This window comes from Arachis ipaensis, chromosome B6, assembly GCF_059453495.1.
Source record: "Arachis ipaensis isolate K30076 ecotype BB chromosome B6, ASM5945349v1, whole genome shotgun sequence".
Lineage (NCBI taxonomy): Eukaryota > Viridiplantae > Streptophyta > Magnoliopsida > Fabales > Fabaceae > Arachis > Arachis ipaensis.
Window position 1 is genome coordinate 96401784 of NC_142441.1, and position 5145 is coordinate 96406928.

At 35.5% G+C, this 5145-nt stretch overlaps 1 non-coding gene across 1 annotated transcript; it reads right to left on the minus strand.

The window, feature by feature from the left end:
* Positions 1-4623: 4623 nt before the first annotated feature.
* On the minus strand, positions 4624-4731 carry LOC148561877 (small nucleolar RNA R71). The gene has a single exon (XR_015888291.1). It is a non-coding gene; the product is annotated as a small nucleolar RNA R71 (small nucleolar RNA).
* Positions 4732-5145: the final 414 nt, after the last annotated feature.

The following is a 5145-nucleotide window of genomic DNA, read 5'->3' on the forward strand; positions in this document are numbered from 1 at the left end:
ATGAACTACAAGGTTGTAAAGTTCCTTTTCCTCTCATTTATTTCAAGCACTATAAACTGCATGATTGTCTTTATCTTTTCTGTTTACATGTGTATGAATAAAGCATAGCTTGAATCTTGATTTATAACATGTTGCTGTGGCATTATGACTACCAACTTGAGTTTTGTAAATTCAAAAGCAGTAAAGTATCATGATCTTAAAACAAACAAGGCATTAAAGAAGATTTTAGCATGTGCATAAAAGTATTGGTAAGCTAGTATCTTTGATTGTTGCTTAATTGCATTGGATTTTATTTAATTGAAGTTTTCATCTAGGACATTGATGAGCGGATAATTTATACGCTTTTTGACATTGTTTTTAGTATGTTTTTAGTAGGATCTAGTTACTTTTAGGGATGTTTTTAATAGATTTTGTGTTAAATTCACATTTCTGGACTTTACTATGGGATTGTGTGTTTTTCTGTGATTTCAGGTATTTTCTGGCTGAAATTGAGGGACTTGAGCAGAAATCAGATTCAGAGGTTGAAAAAGGACTGCTGATGCTGTTGGATTCTGACCTCCCTGCACTCAAAGTGGATTTTTTGGAGCTACAGAACTCGAAATGGCGCGCTTCTAATTGCGTTGGAAAGTAGACATCCAGGGCTTTCTAGCAATATATAATAGTCCATACTTTGGCCAAGAATTGACGACGTAAACTGGCGTTCAACGCCAGCCTTCTGCCCAAATCTGGAGTCCAGCGCCAGAAAAGGATCCAAAACCAGAGTTGAACGCCCAAACTGGCATAGAAACTGGCGTTCAACTCCACAAATGGCCTCTGCACGTGTAACACTCAAGCCCAAGCCCAAACACACACCAAGTGGGCCCCGGAAGTGGATTTATGCATCAATTACTTACTCATGTAAACCCTAGTGACTAGTTTATTATAAATAGGACCTCTTACTATTGTATTAGGCATCTTTGGATTACCTTATGATCCTTTGATCACGTTTTAGGGGGCTGGCCATCTCGGCCATGCCTGGACCTTCACTTATGTATTTTTAACGGTAGAGTTTCTACACTCCATAGATTAAGGTGTGGAGCTCTGCTGTTCCTCAAAGATTAATGCAAAGTACTACTGTTTTCTATTCAATTCATCTTATTTCGCTTCTAAGATATCCATTCGCACCCAAGAACGTGATGAAGGTGATGATTATGTGTGACGCTCATCATCCTTCTCCCTTATGAACGCGTGCCTGACAAACACTTCTGTTCTACATGAAATAAGCTAGAATGAGTATCTCTTAGATCTCCTAACCAGAATCTTCGTGGCGTAAGCTAGAATGATGGCGGCATTCAAGAGAATCCGGAAGGTCTAAACCTTGTCTGTGGTATTCCGAGTAGGATTCAATGATTGAATGACTGTGACGAGCTCCTAACTCGCGATTGCAGGGCGTTAGTGACAGACGCAAAAGGATAGTAAATCCTATTCCAGCATGATCGAGAACCGACAGATGAATAGCCGTGCCGTGACAGGGTGCGTGAGCATATTATTCACTGAGAGGATAAGATGAAGCCATTGACAAGGGTGATGCCTCCAGACGATTAGCCGTACCGTGACAGGGCATTGGATCATTTTCCCGAGAGATGACCGAAAGTAGCCATTGACAGTGGTGATGTATCACATAAAGCCAGCCATGGAAAGGAGTAGGACTGACTGGGTGAAGATAGCAGGAAAGCAGAGGTTCAGAGGGACGAAAAGCATCTCCATTCGCTTATCTGAAATTCCTACCAATGAATTACATAAGTATCTCTATCCCTATTTTATTATATAATATTCGAAAACACCATTATCACTTTATATCTGCCTGACTGAGATTTGCAAGGTGACCATAGCTTGCTTCATACCAACAATCTCCGTGGGATTCGACCCTTACTCACGTAAGGTATTACTTGGACGACCCAGTGCACTTGCTGGTTAGTTGTATCGAAGTTGTGACAATCATGAATTAAGATCAGAGCACCAAGCTTTGGAGCCATTACCAGGATTTGTTCGAGCCTGGAGATCACAATTTCGTGCACCAAGTTTTTGGCGCCGTTGCCGGGGATTGTTTGAGTTTTCGGCAAGCTTTTGGTCCGGTAACATCAGTGCCAAATTCCCTTTTGATCCGGCAACAGCATCAAGTTTTTGGCGCCGTTGCCGGGGATTGTTCGTGTTTGGACAACTGACGGTTCATCTTGTTGCTCAGATTAGGTAATTTTTTTTTTATTTTATTTTCAAAAAATTTTTTCAAAAATATTTCTAAAATTTTCTCATCTGTTTTCGAAAAAAAAAATAATAACAATATTTTCAAAAAAAAAAATATGTTTTCAAAAATAAATTATTCTATGGTTTCAGAATTTTTAAGAATGAATTCTAGCGTTTCATGAAGCATGTTGAAGCTTGGCTGGCTGTAAAGCCATGTCTCAATCCTTATACCCAAGAGAAGAGCTTCTTTATCTTTCTTAGCCAATTGGCTATTGAATGTAAGGAATGTCAGGCGTGTCATGTCTGAGTTACATACTAAAGCTTGGCTGGCTATTAAGCCATGCCTGACCCTTTGATTGGAGCTTTAGAGCATAAGATTCCTGGAATTCATATTAAAAATTTTGGAATCCTTTTTTTTTCTTTTTCAAAAGAATTTTTCGAAAAATATAAAATAAAAATCCAAAAAATTAGAAAATCATAAAAATAAAAAATATTTCATGTTTCTTGTTTGAGTCTTGAGTCATATCATAAGTTTGGTGTCAATTGCATATGCATCTTGCATTTTTTCGAAAATATCATGCATTCATAGTGTTCTTCATGATCTTCAAGTTGTTCTTGGTAAGTCTTCTTGTTTGATCTTGATGATTTTTTGTTTTGTGTCTTTTCATGTTTATCATATGCATTCTTGAATTCTTAGTGCGTAAGCATTAAAGAATTCTAAGTTTGGTGTCTTGCATGTTTTCTTTGCATTAAAAATTTTTCAAAATTGTGTCTATGATGTTCATCATGATCTTCATAGTGTTCTTGGTGTTCATCTTGACATTCATAGCATTCTTGCATGCATCACATGTTTTGATCTAAAAATTTCATGCATTGCATTTTTTTTTTGTGTTTTTCTCTCTCATCATAAAAATTCAAAAATAAAAAAAAATATCTTTCCCTTTTTCTCTCATCAAATTCGAAAATTTGGATTGACTTTTTCAAAAATTTTTAAAATCAAATTGTTTCTTATGAGTCAAATCAAATTTTCAATTTGAAAATCTTATCTTTTTCAAAATCTTTTTCGAAAATCAAACCTTTTTCAAAATTATTAGTTATTTTCGAAAATTCCAAAAATATTTTTCAAAAATCTTTTTCTTATTTTTATACCAAATTTTCGAAAATAACATAATCAATTAATGTTTTGATTCAAAAATTTGAAGTTTGTTAATTGCTTGTTAAGAAAGATTCAAACTTTAAGTTCTAGAATCATATCTTGTGATTTCTTATGAATCAAGTCATTAATTGTGATTTTAAAAATCAAATCTTTTTCAAAAACTAATCTCTATCATATCTTTTCAAAAATATCTTCTTATCTTATCTTTTTCAAAAATATCTTTTCAAAATATCTTTTCTAACTTCCTAACTTCTTATCTTTTCAAAATTTGTTTCAACTAACTAACTAACTTTTTGTTTGTTTCTTAACTTTTTCAAAACTACCTAACTAACTCTCTCTCTCTCTAATTTTCGAAAATATCTTCCCTCTTTTTCAAAAATTTCTTTTTTATTAACTAATTATTTTTATTTTTAAATTAAAAAAAAAATTTTCGAAAATTTCTAACATTTTTCAAAAACCATTTTTCAAAAATCACTAACTCTTTTTCAAAATAATTTTCGAAAATTATCCCTCCCCATCTCATTCTATTTATTCATTCATATCCTAACATCTCATCTCACCTCTCTTCCATCCTCACAGTTGTGTTTCTTCCATTATATTACATTCTTTGTCTCCCCCTCTTCTTCCACTCACACAGGAATCCCTATACTGTGGTATAAAGGATCTCCATTATTATTATTATTTTTCTGTGCATTCTTCTTTGTCATATGAGCAGGAGCAAGGATAAGAACATTCTTGTGGAAGCAGATCCAGAACCTGAAAGGACTCTGAAAAAAAAAAATTTAAGAGAAGCTAAATTACAACAATCCAGAAATAACCTTTCAGAAATTTTCGAACAGGAAGAGGAGATGGCAGCCGAAAATAATAATAATGTAAGGAAGATGCTTGGTGACTTTACTGCACCTAATTCCAATTTACATGGAAGAAGCATCTCCATTCCTGCCATTGGAGCAAACAACTTTGAGCTGAAACCTCAATTAGTTTCTCTGATGCAGCAGAACTACAAGTTTCATGGACTTCCATCTGAAGATCCTTTTCAGTTCTTAACTGAATTCTTGCAGATATGTGATACTGTTAAGACTAATGGAGTAGATCCTGAAGTCTACAGGCTCATGCTTTTCCCTTTTGCTGTAAGAGACAGAGCTAGATTATGGTTGGAGTCTCAACCCAAAGACAGCCTGAACTCTTGGGATAAGCTGGTCACGGCTTTCTTAGCCAAGTACTTTCCTCCTCAAAAGCTGAGCAAGCTTAGAGCTGATGTTCAAACCTTCAGACAGAAAGAAGGTAAATCCCTCTATGAAGCTTGGGAAAGATACAAACAGTTGACCAAAAAGTGTCCTTCTGACATGCTTTCAGAATGGACCATCCTGGATATATTCTATGATGGTTTATCTGAGCTATCAAAAATGTCACTGGACACTTCTGCAGGTGGATCCATTCACCTAAAGAAAACGCCTGCAGAAGCTCAAGAACTCATTGACATGGTTGCTAATAACCAGTTCATGTACACTTCTGAAAGGAATCCTGTGAATAATGGGACGCCTATGAAGAAGGGAGTTCTTGAGGTTGATACTCTGAATGCCATATTGGCTCAGAATAAAATATTGACTCAGCAAGTCAATATGATTTCTCAGAGTCTGCATGGAATGCAAGCTGCATCCAACAGTACTCAAGAGGCATCTTCTGAAGAAGAAGCCTATGATCCTGAGAACCCTGCAATAGCAGAGGTAAATTACTTAGGTGAACCTTATGGAAACACCTATAAC